At 43.5% G+C, this 19,173-nt stretch overlaps 1 protein-coding gene across 1 annotated transcript in view; it reads left to right on the forward strand.

The window, feature by feature from the left end:
• The first annotated feature begins 1,169 nt into the window (after positions 1–1,169).
• The window catches only part of LOC147031718 (C-X-C chemokine receptor type 1-like), an 81,601-nt gene continuing 63,597 nt past the window's right edge, over positions 1,170–19,173 (forward strand). The window contains exon 1 of the mRNA XM_085852562.1: positions 1,170–1,282. The gene's annotated coding sequence lies outside the window, so the exon portion shown is untranslated. The remainder of the gene's footprint in view (positions 1,283–19,173) is intronic.

Below are 19,173 nucleotides of genomic sequence, written 5' to 3' on the forward strand. Positions count from 1 at the left end.
ACCACATGCTACTACTACTACTACTACTACAAAAAAGACCCCTTTATTACTTAAAATACATAGTTTTGTTGAAAAACGGTGGAAAGAGACTGACTGATCTGACTTTTTCTTAAAAGGGGATTCTGAATTGTGAGATTAATGAGTGTTTATCGTTTGCTTATTATGGTGAAATGTGTGTATTTCATTTACCAGTCATTTGGGGGGGGGGGGGGGGACTCGAATGGTTAGTGTCATCATAATACTTAATGCGACGGTAGATCTGGTGATGACGTCACGTCCGAAAGTTTTGCCGGGCTCCGCACTACTGGTTATGACGACTAAACAGTATTTCTTACATAGGCCCATAAAAATAAGTCCAATGGGGACACAAAAAAGAAAGAACGAATAATGTTGCCTCCTCAGAAAATGTCACCTCTTCAAGAAACCAAAGGAATTGAGGACTTTTGATTTGAAGAGTTGACATAAATTTAATCTTGACTCATAGTCTTCTTCATGTAGCATTTGAACTACCTCGACCTTGTAAGCATGTTCTTGCAACATGGCTTTCAGAATTTTGTGCACTGCTGTACGTGGGGGATGTTCAATGCAAGTGACGCACGTTCAAATGTTTTCCTGGAGGGCTGCTACGGCTTCCTCATCGATTTGTCACATTCTCGATTGTGGTTTGTCATTCATTGAACCCGTTTCTTTTGAAATTTCACAACCAATTCCTAATGGAGTTCCTGTATGGTGTATATTTCTTGTAACAAGTGGTGAATTTCTTCTCACTGCTCTTATGAACTTCATTCCAGCTAGCTACACCACATAGTTTACCTTTTCTTCTAATGTCGCTATCTTTTATCAGTTCGGGATTTGAAAAAAAAATAAATAAATAAATAAACAATTGATGCGTAGACAATTGAATTGCATTGAGTAAAAACTTATGCTTTCATATGGTGTTTGAAGTTTGCTTCTATCATGTTTACATCCAAATAATTATAAAAGTTCAAAGTTGCACAAGGACTTTACGGACATCCCATATATATGGTTTAATGTATTTGATAGACTTTTAATTGTGAAGTGTGTAAAAATCATCAATCGATGCTGAAATTTTGTTTGATGTCAACGCCTACACTGAGCAAGTTATACAGGAAATGACATAAACACTGGTCAAAGCATTTTGAGTAAAATCAAGATAGCGACTAACAATCACACGTGCTAAGGAACAGTGGTGAGTCAATACGTCCCTTGTAGAGGAGAACATCAAACCAGGTGAAATTCACAGGCGACTATCTACACAAAGGTAATGCATGTCGTTCATTTAGTTTTGTTGAAATGTCGTGATTTAAAAAACAAAAAAACAACTGTCGTGCATTGGTGAGCAATTTTATGTTATAGATGTTAAACCAACTGCTATCACAGAAGCAAATATTGTGCATGTTGAAGGGCTAATTTTGGATGATATCCAGATTACTATATATTAAATTGCAGAAGAATTAGATATCACTCTTTAACGTGAGGAAGAAATTGTTCATTATCCATTGAAATTCAAGAAGGTTGGAGCAAGGTTCGCACCAAAGGACATCCCGTTTAGTCCAGCGGAAATGTGAAAAAGCATGTTGTGGCGTGATTATGAAGTTTTTTTGGTTGATTCATCATCTCCGAGCTATCCTGAATCGGAATCAGCCGGGTACCAGACTCGCGCCCTTGAGGAATGTTTTTTGGAGGCGAAAAACAAAATGGCCACCACCGACTTTCGATAAATTCTGTTTTGGGCTATATCTTCACTTCTAATGCCCTTACACACACAACTTTGGTGTCTACTACTATGTTTTCATGGTCAAGGAATCCGATAATAATAAAATTGAAAGTGTATATATATATATTATATATATATATATGTATATACAAGACCTGTCTGATATTTTTAAGACGGCCACCACTTTAACATGATAAATGGCTATTTTGCAGTTCCGCTGATCACTTCGAGTAAGAAATTGAATTTGATGAACCCTCAAATATTAATACTACGTACAATGATAGTCAATGATGGCTGAAGTAACTTACTTGCAATGATCAATGAATTGATGATTATATTGGAATACGATTTTTACACAAATATATCCGAATAGATGTGGATAGTTGACTATGACTTTGGGTTATGTCTTAAAGTAAGTATGTACATGTATATGATTTTGAAATTACCTTTTATTTTTCGGCTAACAAATATTAACTTTGTTAAGGATGCGATGTTCTACATTATGTTCAATCTTCGTCATTGTCGGCGTGATTAGCAGCGACTGCCCTTGTCTGTTCGTTACAACAGTCTGATACAGCGTTACAACTACAAAACTTCGAACTGCGCTGCCACACAACCACACCTCCCGGTGGAACATGGCCGGCTGGTGGAGCATCCACACTTGATCAGCTGCAGAATGGTGACTGGTGCAGCAGACACATCAGGTGGAAGTGTGGTTGGACTCAACGTCGCACCGTCCCCACCTTCTTGCCATCCATACTTGATGGGATCCAACTTCAGAGCGTCTGACTGAGTGGCCGAGTTCCATATAATGACTTGATGATGAGCGTGATGTACATGTTGAACAAAGGCATCATGCGATGGGGGCAATGACTTTAATTTCGGAGCAGAGGTAATCTTGGAGTTGGCCATCTTAGACTTCCACAACTGATACCAGTGTGTGGACATATCACCTTCGACTTTGGAACCATAACAGGCAGCAATGAAGGTAGTTTCCTCAGATATCATCTTTTCCTTGTCTGCTTCCAGCTGACCAAGTAAGATAGGATGATGTCCGTCCATCAGTACCTTCAGCGGTGTGGCCTTTCCAATGCCAAACAAATACGACACAGTATTGCATCCGGTCAGAGCATGCACAGCAGGCAGATATTTGGCGATGTTTTTGTGTTTCAGTGCTGTTTGGCGAATGTCTACGTTCGCCCTCCCAGCAAATGGACTCTCCATGCTGACATCCACAGTCATCTTTTCCTCGAGGTAGAAATCAATCAACAGGACAAAGACATCTGTATCATCGCAGACCACTTTGATGTGTGAGTCACCACTGACACCTGACACAATTCTAACTAAGTGATGGATGATGATGACATCTGCTTCTTCATGGTGTGTTTTCAGATCCTGTTTCTGGAGAGTGGAATTGTTCCATACTTGTACTGGTGTAGGATCTTTTCTGGTGATCACCAGTTTGGTCTGGTTGTTCACAATGTGGGTCATCAGATACTGACAGATCAAATCAATCAGTTGTACTTTGTTGTAGGCTACATTTAGGACCACTTTTTGCGCTGGAAGTGTGTGTACGTTGAGTTGATGTTTTCAACTTGAATCATGACCTGCGTGATTTGATCTCGTCATTTGTTTCATGCTGATTTTGATGTTCCTGTCGAAAATCAGGTATACGTCACAACGCTCCAGGTGGTATTTGATGGTTCCCATTAAGTTGATCACATAATCTTCAACTGTACCATTTGTGGGCCAATGTACAGTCCATAACATGGCACATCCATCGATGATGACACCATCTGGAACACCTTGGATTCGACTTGATTGCTCAACTTGGTGTTTCGTCTTCAGGATTCCTTTCGACTGAGGCCGCATCGCACCGTTCTCATCAAACAAGGATTACAAGGACAGGGGACAGTTCGTAAGAGAGGACATCCTTGATATCAATATCCCTGTATTGTTGGAGACATATGACTCGGGTGTAGATCAATTCGGTATCATATACTGGCCTTCCATCCAGCTTGATGCTCTTTTTGGTCAAAGTCATCAGCGTCACTTTCTTGGTTACTGTCTTGTTGAAGCTTGTTGGCCATCCAGATTCAAATTCCGCCATCTGTTGTTGTCCAATCCTGAGAGAATTATCAACGTTTACCTGTCTGTCGCATGAAACATAGTAGTAGACACCGAAGTTGTGTGTGTAAGGGCATTAGAAGTGAAGATATAGCCCAAAACAGAATTTATCGAAAGTCGGTGGTGGCCATTTTGTTTTTCGTCTCCAAAAAAAATTCCTCAAGGGCGCGAGTCTGGTACCCAGCTGATTCCGATTCAGGATAGCTCGGAGATGATGAATCAACCAAAAAAACTTCATAATGACGCTAAAGCACGCTTTGCCCTGAAATGGCTGTTTGGCATCTCGACTAGTTTGATGAAAATGCCACTCGCATGGCCATTGCCAAAGACGTCCTAGAATGCTACCAGAGAAGGAGTTTCTTTAAGAAGATTGTGACATGATCATAACTGTGTCCATCGTTTTATGCCAGAAATGGAGTGGAGACATTTTTGATCCCCACCACCAGAAATTATAATCAAGGTTCATCCGTCATCCAGAAAGCTTGTGGCGATAGTTTTATGAGACCTTCACAGTTTAATTCATGCAGAATTTATTTAACATAGGAAAATGACCAACGCACAGTACTACGGCGACTTGCAATGCAGTAAAATTAGACAAACAATATGGAGACGATGTCGTCTCAGGGTGTGACTTTACTGCATGATGATGCTTGCTCTCACATGGCAAACGTGACCACTATTACTATAGCGAAAAGGGAAAGTTCTCAATGTTCATTCATAATGTTCAGACTCGACACCTTGTAATTTTTTCCTCTTTTGGCCACTCAAAGAACAACTGGGAAACAATTCAGCTTCCGAATAATGGAGAGGTCAATGCACGTATTCCGAAATTACTGCGTGCCCATCCCAAAGATTTCTCTGCAGATGGGACAAGTGCGTACATGTCGTGGGATCGACAATAGCTAAGCAATTCGTTTTTTTTTTTTTTTCAACTTTGCTGTGCCTTTTGATCTTCTAGCTAAAAGGTCCAAGTCAATCTTGAACGAGCTTCTTATTAAAACTTGCATTCATGTCAGATGAGATCCAAAAGAAATGGCAGTTTTTGTGAATATCATGAATGTAATCAAATGCAATTGGGAAGGCACCAACAATAATAATAATAACAATAAAAAAAATGCTGCAGGAAAAAAGGCCTAAGCACATTTTTGAAATCTTTTTTTTTTCCCCGGAAATTAATGAGATTTTACATCTTGTTGAACCCTTAAGTTGCTGAGACACCCCAGCCAACATCATTGCAAGTGTGGTGTAACGAGCCGGATAAAGCCTGTAATTACACAGATTTCAGGTAGTGAAATAGCTCTGTGGCATGTCTCAGCCTGATGGCATTTTCAAGTTAAAGCCTGTGTGGTGCCGCCATTTCGCTTCTAACTTAAAAGAAAAAAAACGAACAAAGACTCATCAGTGAGATAGAATTACAAAAGTGGAATGAAGTGAAAGACACAAATACTTCTGTATGATCACAAAAAAAATTTTACGCTAAAGTTGTTGAGAGAAAGTAGTAAACTATAGAATGTTGGATTATTATGTGTTCATGCCTTTTTAGCTTTAGAGGGAATTCTTTTCAGGATATTTGCTTGGAAACTTTTCGAAGGATTGTGATATTCCAGAAGTACAGTATCTGTAAAAAAAAATTTTCCATTATTTCAAATGATTAAAAAGAGTAAAGTCAGGTTTCAATGTTTTCGACATTCCGTTGAAATGATGATGAGTGACCAATTCTTACAATAATGCAATGGAATCTTAGCATGAAGGGATTGGAGTGACTCTGCAGCTGCAGAAATACTCTATAATACTGGTACATGCTTACTTAATGTAGAATGAAGAACTCGTGTTGCTGGTGAAGGCGAGTGTTGATCGGAATTGGCGGATAGGGAGAACAATGGATGGAATCGATAGGACATTGATTCGTGGATGCTAACCATCATGCGAAACCCATCATCGGAGAAAAAAGGCAGGAAAAAGTTTGATGTAATAGAGAGATTAAGAAGTGTACTACTGTAAACTCTTCAAATATTTTTATTTTATTTTACAGGAGTGAGGCTCATGGAAGAGCAAAGTAGAACTCAGCAGGAAAAAAACATCAAGAGAATGAAAGAAGAGGAAAAGTGTATGGAGTAAACACTGAAACGAGCAAGTAAGATGGCTGGGTTAGGATAGGTTAAAGGGGTAAAATAAAGATCATGGGTCAGAATTGGGGATAACGAGATGGAGCTGTAGTGCTTGCTTGGTGTCCTCGGTGGAAGAGTGAGATAGAACATCCTCTGGAAGGTGGTTCAATACAAGGGGAAAAACAAGGAATAAAAGAGCTGAGGTGTGCAGTCAGCCTGTATTTTGGAAGTTTAACCAGAACGGGGTTACTGGAAGCATTCATGCATCCTGGAGTTGCTTGCAGGAGTGTTGGAGAACAGAGAGTGGAGGGAGTAATGTTGGAGAAAAGAATGTCAAAAACAAATAGAATACCAACCTGTCTGTGATGTGAGAGCAACAGAATTTGGGCTTCAGCCTCATTATGGGAGATTCCAATAACTCTGAGAACTTAGTGAACCTTCTTTTGCTCTGATGAAGGGTTAACGTCTGAAAAGTCAACTTTTCCTTGCACCCTATGGCGGTTAGCATTCTTCAATCAAGGTTTATTGATTTCATAAATTGTACAATATTGCTCAGTCTAGTCCAAATAAATCGTTCAATGAATGCTTCAGGTGAACAAGAGAATATTAGCGGAGGGAGCAGCTGAAAGGCCTGTAAACTGCCAGGACCATGATATACCATAGTTGGATCCTTTCTCCGTCGGAGTCAGTCGGATTCAGACTCTACACAACTCAAAAGTGAATGCACCACTCCAGCTATCCTGCTAGTTCAAATTTTGTTGTACAAGCACTCGATGAACCATGGGTATTAGTTTATGCGGATATGTCGGATTAAATGATTAGATTTAATTTGTTGGACATGTGAAGAGTCCTGGAAGATAATTATATTTTGAATTTATTAGTGAATAACTCGAGTGGGTAAGAAATAGCGAATAACCAGAATATGAGGAAGTTTCCGTTACATGGTTATTTCAGCATTAGCAATTCTTTCATATGCTATTATTCATGGCGAAGAAAATCAAGGTGGGCTTCTTTTGTCTCTGAAGTGGTATACAGTTGTCTGAAGAAGGTGGGCAATGATGTCTCTGAAGCTAAATACAATCTTAATAGTGTTATAATGGGAATATGTAGTAAACTTGAAATACAATCTTAAGTGTTTTACTGGAAATATATAGTAAACTTTATTATCAAGTTTATGAATGATATATGCATTCACCTTAACAACATTGGACATGATTTTTTTTAGTAAAATAATGTAAAAAGCATGATTATAAATGGATTTATATTTTTGATCATGGCAACAAGTGAAAATTCGCTCGCAATTTACATAACAAAGGTCATATATGGCAACAATGAAATTACACAAAACAGGGCATCATAAAGATTACGACTTTTGCTTTTGCTGAATAATTTTGTATATTCAAGGCCACGATCGCCTCTTGTGAAGATTTTAAAATATATCTACGACTCAGTAAAACAGGACCCTCGTGGACGGTTATGCTGTGGAGTGAGTTTGGGGATGAACTCTCAAGGGAAATAAATACTCCAATGAATCAGCATCTCAAAGAGCCTCTGACAGTCCAGCCTCACACCAGCCTTCTCATGATGGGGTTATTTTCACTAACGAGTGTAGAGGTGAAAGGCAAATCACTGGCGCCTTGAAACCAGTTGCTTCGGAAACATGGGGGAAGGGGGCCAGGGAGGGCTCATTAACCTTGGTAGTCAGCTCATCCAGGAAAAGGAAATGAAGTGCAAATCCACGGTTCAGGATTTGAAACCAAAGGCGAAGGGTTTAACTGGGGCATCAATCATCAATTTGGATTCAGACCAGGTCACTCTGCCCTGGATATGCTGCTTCTGCTCTCCCAACAATGGAGGAGATCTTCGGTGCCAGACAGGAAATCGGAGCCATTTCCCTAAACATATTGTGTGCCTTCGATAACAGTCTGGCACCCTGCCCTGCTCACCAAACTCTCTTCCTATGGTATCCAAGGACATCTCCACTCATGGCTTGCAGACTTCCTCTAGTGTTGCAGTCAACGTGTGGCCCTTAATCTCGAGTTCTCTTATCCCCTCTTCCTGTCCAGGCTGGAGTTCCTCAAGTAGTGCTCTGGGCCCTGTTCTTTTTCTGGTTTTCATCAATGATCTCTCCGACTCTCTGGAAAATCCTCTCTATCTCTTTGCTGATGACTCCACCCTCTGCCGTACCATCTGTTATCCCTCAGATCAGCAAGCAGCAGCCTCTTCACTCTCTGCAGATCTGACTAAAATCACAAGCTGATCCAACACGTGGAACATGTCTTTCAATCCTGACAAATCTCACACTCTCACCATGTCGCTCTGAAAGGACCGTCTGGAAAACACCCCCATGTACTTTCACAAAAATCCTCTTGCAGAAGTCCTTTCAAGCTTCGGGGTCTCACCATCTGCCATGTTTTTTTCCTGGGAAAGCCACATTTCCAAGCTGGCCTCCAAGGCCAGTCACCGACTGGGCATCCTCTGTCATGCAAATTCCTTCCTTGGCACACCTGAGCTCCTGACCACATACAAAGCTTTCGTCTGCAGCTTGATGGAGTGAGTACTGCTCTCCCCTCTGGGCTGGTGCTCACACCTCTCATCTTTCTCGGCTTTAGGGTCCTTTCGGATCATGTGGAAACTGTGGAAACCATGTGGAAACCAAGGCATTTGGGATCATTGGTATCTCCCACGATGAGGCCGAGTCTTTGGGTCTTTCACCGCAGGTAGGTAGGTGGTCTTTCTTTCTGCTGCTGTCTCCTCTCTGGCCTCACCCCTCCCCAACCACCCCCCCCCCGCTCTGCCTGAGATTTGTCTCCCCCATATTTCTGCAGTGCGCTCAAGGTCTGCCAGCAACCCCCTTTCTGGTTAAACCACCAAAATCAAGAATCATTGATCACCTTCACTCTTTCACTCCTGTTTTTTTCCCACCTTTGGACATCCCACACTCTTCAATCCCACTTCCCTCCAGGTCTTCAAAATAGCTGTTCACCACCATCATTTTATCTTCCCACATCAAAAACCATGATCTTTTCTTCCCCCGCTGATCCATCCCAAATCCACCTCCTTCAAATTTCCTGCTTTCCTACCTGAAAGTCCCTGTCGTGTCCATCTTGTTTACCCTGTGTACCCCCATTTCTCTGTTCCCCACTGTGTTTTCCTTCCCTCTCTCGCCCCTCTTGTCTCCTGCTCTCCTTGTACGTTCTGTGTGTTCTCTCTCATACGAGCCTCGACAGTGTATGCAAATAAAAAAGTGCAACGATTGAAGATGGAGGATCTCAATAAACGAGTCCTATGCAACAACAATAACAACATACACACATACGTGTGTGTGTGTATATATATATATATATATATATATATATATATATATATATATATATATATATATATATATATATATATATATATATATATATATATATATATATATATATATATATATATATATATATATATATATATATGGTGGCGGATCCGGGGTTTGAGGCTTGCCACGAGGGGAAGCAATTGGGTCCATCCCGAACGCCCGGTCCTGAGACCGCCAGGCACAGATAGCTCTGTGCACCGCCAGGTTGCTAAGCAACCATGAACGCCAATTGGCACGGCCATCTGGGCAGGGTTATACTACTTTGGGTGATAACTTACCTGTGGATGGCCGGCTAATTGAGAGCAGTGCCCCCTGCGCACACTCCGATTACTGCCAAGCATTAGAGTGAGTGTGCACTGGCTAACAAAGCAAATTTTTGGGGTAGAACGTCCTGTCTAACCTTACTTGTGCACTGCATCGGACCAATAAAGGGAAAGACAACCGAGACAGATTGGAAATAATAACAAACAATTATTATTACAAACACACAAGCAAGCAATCATTTAAGATCAAATATTTATAAACAAGAAAACAAAAAGGCACAAAGGAGCAGATTTAACAATAACACGTATTCTTCTTCTTCAATCTCACTGAAACACAAGGCTTCACCATCATTCACTCAGGGGCGAAGAATAAAACAAGGCCTTGAAAATTAAATAAAAGTGATGAATGGAGAAAAGGAAAGCAGCCTTTCCTTCTCTCCCTCACCTCACACAAATATACAGGAGAATGCGGAAGAAAATTGATGAGGAAGATGGGCAGTGGCGATGTGAAGTGATGGGGACATGAAGCCACATCGCTGAGGTGCCCACACCCAGTAGGCGAGTCCTCTCTGGAATCCCAGATATGCAACTCACCCTCCACCTCCTCAGAATCTTCCTCCTCAGACCCCCGTCGATCACCCTCCTCGTCCTTCGTAGCTGACAGGATCGAGAGGGCAGGATGACGCTCGGAGAAGGAGTGTTCTTTTTCCACAGAAGCTCGACACCAACTGCTCATGAAACTTTCCTTTATTTTCCCTCACACGTTTTTGTTCTTTCCCTCATGAGCCTTCTCGGTCTTTTAGTCTTCTGTTCATGAGAGTTTGTCCCGTTCATTTCTCCTGTCTGCTTCGCTCGGCCTTCTGCGTCTGCGTCTGCCTTTTGCTTCTTCCCTTTCTGTTTTCTGAGGCGTCTGCTCAGGAGGGCTTTCCATCGCTGCTCATGTGAGCTTGTCACAAGTCCTTCTCTTCGCCTCTCTGTTTCTTCTTCACATCAGTTCTCTTTTCCTCTTCCCACAAGCCGTCTCCACCTCCCATTGGTCTGCAGCCGATGGGGGTGGGTGCATGATGTCACTTGTGGAAATTGCCTCACCTTTCTGAGGGAAGTTTCAACGAAGCCTCCGCCCCACCCTTTATGCACATAAAGCCGCCTCCTTCACGTGGGAAATGCACAGTCGCACTATTTTGCCACGTACCACGTCTACGAGAAGCGGCGCACCTCACAGTCCACGGCGAGCACCAAGCACCACGAACAAGCATGCACAATGTGACATGAGCATGCATTAAAGAGGACCCGACGCATTACCAAGAAATACGCTGACATGTGGCGGTTCACCGTAAGCCTGACAGCTACCGAAAGATGGAGGGAACACGGAAAGGAACCCCGCACGGACGCACCCACACACATACAACAACAGATCACGTGTAAGTAAAAGCAAGAAAAGAGCAAATCAGCCCATGGTTGATGTGATTCGATGATTATTTTGATTGAAGTTTGCAAAACGAAATACAAAGCACTCCTCTATTTGACCTCGAGCCCCAGCGCGTGACCGGAAATGAATGGTCGAATGGAAATAAAAACCGGATACGTGCCAAGGCTCGGGGTTTATTGGCCTGAGAAAGCCGGCTGTGAAGTGGGTGAAACGCCGCCTAAGACCGGGCCTGCTGTTGCTTATTGCTCAAATTAGCGGAGCAGATCCGTTTTACTTTTGATTGGAAGCACCTTCTCCTTTTTTAAAAGTGTATAGTAATTACAACTTCCCCAATCTTATACAATATATATATATATATATATATATATATATATATATATATATATATATATATATATATATATATATGTCGAGGCTCATGGAAGAGCTAGTACACGGAATAGATCAGGACGTAACAGACAAAAACAGAACGGAAAACACGCATGCATGAGGTGGACAAGTTGGACACGTGATTGTAACGAAGCACTATTGAGCATCGTGTTCTGGTGAGGGTATGCTCTTGCCCTGCAAGTAATATATTGCCACGTGAACAGCAACCAAAAAAGTCATCTTATCTGGAAACATTCGACTTGATGTGGTTATCGTTTACACTAAAGCCTAAACTTCAGGGATACCTGAAATATTACAGGTCTACATGGTTCAACGCCGAGTGGTTCGTGTGAGCCTGTATTCTAGCGAGGTCGATAACCAAGCTCGTTATAAATGAAGATTACGACAAATTTAATTCCTCAGTGTTTCCAAAGGGAGGGACACATCGGCAAGACAAAATGGCAGCAAACCCAAGGCACAATCTCTCCTCAAGTAATAAATAAATAATTTATTGAGCCCAAGATATGATTGCAAGGAAATCCCACATGAACAACAAACAGAAACTATACCACGACGAACCGCTAACTCTCTATGGCACAGAAAACACATCAAGCGACAACACAAAACATAGGGAAGGAACAGTGTGCAAGACCTGAGGCTGCTGCAGAACCTGAGCACAAAGCACCAGAGACAACGAGAGTCCCCAAGTAGGACATGAGCAGAAGAGGATATCGTGCTTTTTATTTATTTATTTATTTTTGTATACCTTGTCGAGGCTCGTATGAGAGCGAACGCACAACGCACAGCAAGGGGGGCATGAGACAAGAGGGGTGGGAGAGGGAAGCACAAAACAGTGGGGAACAGAGACATTAGGAGATCTGTGGAAAGGAGAGGGATGGGGCGGGGTACATGGGGTAAACAAGATGGACACTACAGGGACTTTCAAGAAGGAAAGCATGGAAATTGAAGGAGGTGGGTTTGGGGTGGATTAACGGGGATTGAAAAGATCGAGGATTTGGATGGGGGACAATAAGAAGAGGTGGTGAACAGATGTTTTGAAGGCCTAGGGGGAAGAATGGGATTGAAGAGAGTGTGGGAGTTCATTCCAAAGGTGGGAAAAAAGAGGAATGAAAGAGTGAAGGTGAGCAGTGATTCGTGATTTTGGTAGTTTTACCAGAAGGGGGTTGTTGGCGGACCTTGAGCGCCCTGCGGAAATATGGTGGGACAAATCGCAGAGAGAGCAGGGGGGGAGTGAGACTGGAGAGGAGACGGGAGAAGACAAAAAGACCACCGACCTACCTGCGGTGAGAAAGTGAGAGGCTAAATGACTCAGCCTCATCGCGGAAGATACCAATGATCTGAAATGCCTTGGTTGCCACAACGTGAAGCCGAGAAAGGTGAGAGGCAGGAGCACCAGCCCAGATGGGAGAGCAGTACTCCATCAGGCTGCAGATGAAAGCTTTGTATGTGGTCAGGAGCTCAGGTGGGCCGAGGAAGGACTTTGCACAACTGAGGATTCCCAGTCGGCGACTGGCTTCGGAGGCCAGGTTGGAAACGTGGCTTTCCCAGGAAAGATCATGGCAGATAGTGAGACCCAGGAGCTTGAAAGAAAGCACTTCTTCCAGAGGATTGTTGAGAACATATCTAGAGGGGGGAGGGGTGGGGTTCCAAATGGTCTTTTCTGAGAGACATAGTGCGAGTGTGAGATTTGTCCGGATTGAAAGACATGTTCCACGTGTTGGACCAGTTTGTGATTTTACCCAGATCTGCAAAGAGCAAAGAAGCTGTGCTTGTCCGTCTGAGAGATGATAAATGGTACTGCAGAGGGTAGAGTCGTCAGCAAAGAGATAAAGAGGATTTTCCAGACAGTTGGAGAGATCATTGATGAAAACCAGAAAAAAGAACAGGGCCCAGAACACTACCTTGAGGAACTCCAGTCTGGACAGGAAGGGGGGGGGGATGAAAGAACTCCCTTTAGGGCCACACGTTGACTGCGACAGGAGAGGAAGTCTGCGAGCCATCAGTGAAGATGGCCTTGGACACCATAGGAAGTGAGTTTGGTGAGCAGAGCAGGGTGCCAGACTGTGTCAAAAGCACGCGATATGTGTAGGGATATGGCTCTGATTTCCTGTCCAGCATTGAGGGCTTCCATCCGTTGTTTGGAGAGCAGAAGAAGCATATCCAGGGTAGAGGGGCCTGTTCTGAAACCAAGTTGATGATCGGAAATCAAGCCATTGAGAAGAGGAAGGATTTAATGTCTGAAGCGATGATGGATTCCATGACTTTGCTGATGATTGGGAGAAGGCTGATTGGTCTGTAGTTGCAGGGATCTGTTTTTGCACCTTTTTCTGCAGGACAGTAATGTTTGCTGATTTCCAAGCAGATGGCAGATGACCTTGAGCAAATGAGAGGGTGAGAACAGATAGAGGGTGAGAAAGAGCAGAGGAGCATGTTTTTTGGACATGTGGGGTGATGCCGTCTGGACCGGTTGCAGAATCCGAGTCGAGTTTTCACAGCAAGCTCTCCACCTTGTCAGAAGAAAAGGACACAGAGTCCAGGGACAGTTGGGTGCGACTGGGTAAGTTGGGGACAGAAAGTGATGGGTTTTGGACACAAGATTTTGATGCAAACACCGACTTTAGGCATTTATCCTTTTCACACGTGGCATCAGAAGTGGGGCCATTTGAGGTGAGGGAGGGGATGGAGGGGAAACATACACCAGAAACAGATTTGATTAGATGCCACCAGGATTTGCAGGACGGAGAGAGATTTGAGAGTTCAGAATTGAGCTTAGAAAGATGTTGTTTTCTGGCTCTCCTGAGGGTAGGATACACACTCCTTCCGAGCTTTATGGAAGGAACTGAAATTACCCTCAGTTGGGTTTGCTTTCCATGAGGCAAAGGCAAGTTTTTTCAGGACAACTGCCTCACCACAAGCTTCAGTGAACCATGGGTGGGAGGAAGTGTAGGACAACTGAAGATGAGAGGTGATAAATCTGTGCATGAGGCAGAGAAAGTTTCTTTGAAAGAATCCCCAGGATGAGTTGATGTTGGAGAAGGTAGCGATGTGGACCAGTTTAGAAGTCTGATGGCTGCTTGTAGACCCTGCCAGTCGGCCTGAGTGAAATGCCAGACTCGACGGTGCTGAGGTGGTTCTTTGATAACAGCCAGAGATATGTCCACTTTGACAAGCACGTCATCAGAATAACTGATTGGAGTGGAGAAAGAACAGCAGATATTTTCAGGGAAACTTGTCAAAATCAGACAGAAGAGATGGAGAAACATTGGTTGAGATCCGGGTCGGGAAGTTGACCAATTGAGGCAGTCCTAATGAATCATAGAAGTCTTTCGCTGAGGTGCCATGACAGGTGAGAGAGGTAACCACACCTAGCCAACTGGCATGATGACAATTGAAGTCGCCACATATGAGGAAAAGAGAGTTCAGATGAGAAGATAGAAGTTGGTCCATGTTTTTGGGTAGTGAGGTGTAAATGGAGTCATCACTGTTTGGTGGACGGTGCAGTACACAAGTAAACATGAGGTGGGAGTGGAGGGGAAGCCGTAACCAGAGGTATTCCTGGGGGTGTGGGGGAGTGAGGGCAGTGAATGTATGGTGAGGAATAGAGTCTTTGATGAACTGATCAACTCATCCACCAGGACGAGGCTCAGGTTTGTCATACCGGAGGAGGGAGCAACCAGGGAGAGATACTTGTCAGTCAGAGACGTCTTGAGGGAGGAAAGTTTCTGTGAGGCAGATTATGTCTGGTTTGTCAGTGGCAACCTGTATGGAAAGATCTGTAAGGTTTTAGCGAAGGCCCCGGATATTTGAGGTCCACACTATTAATGAAGAGGGAGGGGAGGAGGCTTTGGGTGCAGGGGGTGGGAGAAGAGGGGGAGGGGAGGACAAGGAAGGAGGGGGGAGGTAAGGAGAGTTGTTGAAAGAGTGTGGGGGATTGCAGAATAGTTTGGGGGTGGTTGAGGAGGAGAAAAGGCTCTGCGGTGCTGGGGGAAAGGGGGGCAAGAGAGGGGGCAGAAGGCAGTTGAAGATTTGAGGATGTGAAGTGATGACATGGAGGTGAGAGTGCAGGGGAAGGAGGCAGCATTGTGGATGTGAGGGGGGTGCAACTTTGAGAATGGTGAGTGAGGGGTGAATGGTGGGAAAAGGATGAGTGGGAAGAGTGGAGGCATAAAGGTGAGGGGGAGTTTTTGAGAAAGGTGAGAGGGAAGCTTGGAGGGAGAAGAGTGTGATGGTTGCTTTGAGAGGGAGGGGTGAGAGGGGTGAACTGGCACTGAAGTTGGAAAAAAAGAATGGTTGATGGAAAGTGAACATTCATAGCAAAGTTTTTTTTTTTTTTTTTTTTTAGGTCAGAAATGCGATTAAGGACATTTCTTGATTGATGCCATAAAGGCGAATTAAGAGAACCAGAAGCACCCACTCCATCCCAGAGCCATCATGTAGGTCATGTTATTATATCTATACCTATTTTACTCCAAGGGGTCCCAAGATTACACACCCAAAAAATGGTTGCGATCGGTTCAGCCGTTTTTGCGGTACCTGGGAACAGACAGATGGGCAGACGGTGAATTATAGTAAGATGGAGAGAAGAAATGCTGTAACAGTTGGACTTTTGAGACAAGGTATGAAGGAAAGGTCGAATTGAGTGAGAGCAGTTTGTTGAAATAGAAGAAGAGTCATGAATTATGATACAGTAATGAGAACCACACGTGTGAAAGAGGAAGATGAAATATTGTAAGAGATCATTTTTATTATTATTGTTATTATTTTTTGAGAGAGTTATCATCAGATTAGGTAATGGAAAGGTTGTGTGAAAGGTGAATTTGGATGGGTAAACGCAGAGGGTGGAAATGGATCCTGTGGTTACGGAAGCTGAGTAGTCAAAAGTGAATTTATTTATTTGTTTATTTTAAATAAGAATTGCGTGACGTTCGGAAAAGAGAAGGTTGAAGTGAAATCGTGGAGGTTTATGGTGAATTGGGAACGGTAAACACAGAGTGACGCTGATGGATCGATGAAAAGTATCAGGAAGAGGGGAGAGAGACACGTGGTTACATGAGGTGTAAAAATAGAAAGGATACAAGGAAAGTTGTTAATTTTTGATGGATTTTTGAAGCTCAGGTAAGATTCGGGAATGGAAGGTTGTAGGAAGAAATTGTGGAGGTAATGGTGAGTGGGTCAGCTCAAGTAGAAGGAAGATGGTGTGCTGGCAGAAGGAGGAAGAAGAAGAATAAGGAGAGGAGGAAGAAAAAGCAGATGAGGAAGAAGAAGAAGAAGAAGAAGAAGAAGAAGAAGAAGAAGAAGAAGAAGAAGAAGAAGAAGAAGAAGAAGAAGAAGAAGAAGAAGAAGAAGAAGAAGAAGAAGAAGAAGAAGAAGAAGAAGGAAGATCAGGACTCATGGGTATGGTAGTTTTTTTTTGTTTTTTGTTTTTGTTATACATTTAAGAGAAGAAAGAGAGTGTTTATTTGGGAGGGATTGGGGGGGGGTTGAGAAAGTGGGGAAATAGGAATTGAAGGTAATACAAATAAAAATGACGTACACCGAGAGGGGAAGGATGGGTAGGCCTCAAGGAACCCGGTAAGACAAGGTCGACAAAAAATCACAAAATAGCACGATTTTTGAAAGAAAATTTCCCTGACAATATCTGCTGCTCTTCCTCCGCTCCAATCGGTTCTTCTGACCACGTCCTTGTCAAAGTGGACATCTCTCTGGCTATTATCAGAGAACCACCTCACCGCCGTCGAGTCTGGCATTTCACTAAAGCCGACTGGCAGGGTCTCCAAGCAGCCATCAAACTTATAAACTGGTCTCCCATCGCTACTTTCTCCAACATCAAATCATCTTGGGAATTCTTTCAAAGAAACTTGCTCTCCCTCATGCACAGATTTATCCCCTCTCGTCTTCAGTTGTCCTACCCTTCCTCCCGCCCTTGGTTCACTGAAGCTTGTGGCGAGGCAGATGTCCTGAAATCACTTTTCGCTCACTGCAGATCTGGGTAAAATCACAAACTGGTTCAACATGTGGAACATGTCTTTCAATCCGGACAAATCTCACACTCTCACTATGTCTCTCTGAAAGGACCGTTTCGAACCCCCCCCCCCATCCACTTTCTCAACAATCCTCTGGAAGAAGTCCTTTCTTTCAAGCTTCTGGGTCTCACTATCTGCCATGACCTTTCCTGGGAAAGCCATATTTCAAACCTCGCCTCCAAAACGAGTTGCCGATTGGGAATCCTCCGTCGTGCAAAGTCCTTCCTCAGCCCACCTGAGCTTTTTTGAGCTTCCTGACCACTTACAAAGCTTTTGTCCGCAGCCTGATGGAGTACTGCTCTCCCCTCTGGGCTGGTGCTCCTGCCTCTCACCTTTCTCGGCTTCACGTCGTGGAAACCAAGGCATTTCCGATCATTGGCATCTCCCGCAATGAGGCTGAGTCTTTGGGCCTCTCACTCAATCACCGCAGGCTTTCTGTCTTCCACTGTCGTCTCTCCAGCATCGCCCCCCCTGCTCTCATACGATTTGTCCCCACCACATTCCCGCAGGGCACTCAAGGTCCGCCAACAACCCCCTTCTGGTAAAACTACCAAAATCACGAATCACTGCTCACCTTCACTTTTTCATTCCTCTTTTTCCCCACGTTTGGAATAAACTCCCTCACTCTATTCATTCCCATTCTTCCCTCCAGGCCTTCAAAACAGCTGCTCACCATCACCTCTTATCATCCCCCATCCAAATCCTCGATCTTTCCTACCCCCGATAATCCACCCAAGCCCACCTCCTTCAAATTCCTCTCCCTTCCTTCCTGAAAGTCCCTGTAATGTCCATCTTGTATCCCGCATGTTCCCCGTCCCATCCCTCTCCCTTCCACAGATCTCCTAATGTCTCTGTTCCCCACTGTTTTGTCCTTCCCACTCCCGCCCCTCTTGTCTCATGCCCCCCTTGCTGTGCGTTGTGTGTTAGCTCTCACACGAGCCTCGACAAGGTATACAAAAAAAAAATAAACATCGAACTAGGAACACACACTAACATGTCGGTGAGAAAATAAACAGTTAAAACGTGACAGATAGCGACCGGAAACTTAGCTTTGAGAAAGTCGGCAGAGACCCCTGAGAGAACCTGCCGGCGCTCCAAACCCAGAACTGGAGACTGTTAATGAAACTGCTTTCATTGAGGTATCAATATGATTCTGTCATTGTAATTCTCGAAGAGCCTGTGAAACACCAAGGTGATGGTTTATCTCTGGATCAAGATTCGAACCCAGGCAAGACAGCTAAAAGGCAAGTTTGCATACCTCATCTCCTCTATCCTACCAGGTACCAGCCCACATCTCTCAAACAAGCAAGTAAAATGGAATATTTGACAATGATCACATCACAGTAATTCTGGTTTTTAATTTTTTTAAGTTAGAAATCTTTTCGTTTTTAACTTCAAATGATCTCGCTGCCCAGACGTTGGTTGTTCATGTCGTTGAAAATATAATGTGACAGTCTCGTATCTCGACTGCCTCCCTATGGTAAGCTGTGGAAATGATAAATGCGTCCATCGCTCCGAAGATTTGACTCTTTCATGTCAAAGTGGACACGAATCTTTTCATTAACAAACCAATAAGTGGGTAACGTTTTATCATGGACATAACTTGTTGATTAGATTCATTCTGTACCAAATTAGGCCATTAAAACTGAAATAAGTCTGGTGTTGGCTTAACACGGTTAGGGTGGCTGGCTTAAGATCTTTGGGTCTTGAGTGCTTAAGATCTTCGGAAGA

Source organism: Eptatretus burgeri, chromosome 2 (assembly GCF_056783735.1).
Source record: "Eptatretus burgeri isolate ZD-2024b chromosome 2, Ebu_testis_v1, whole genome shotgun sequence".
NCBI lineage: Eukaryota > Metazoa > Chordata > Myxini > Myxiniformes > Myxinidae > Eptatretus > Eptatretus burgeri.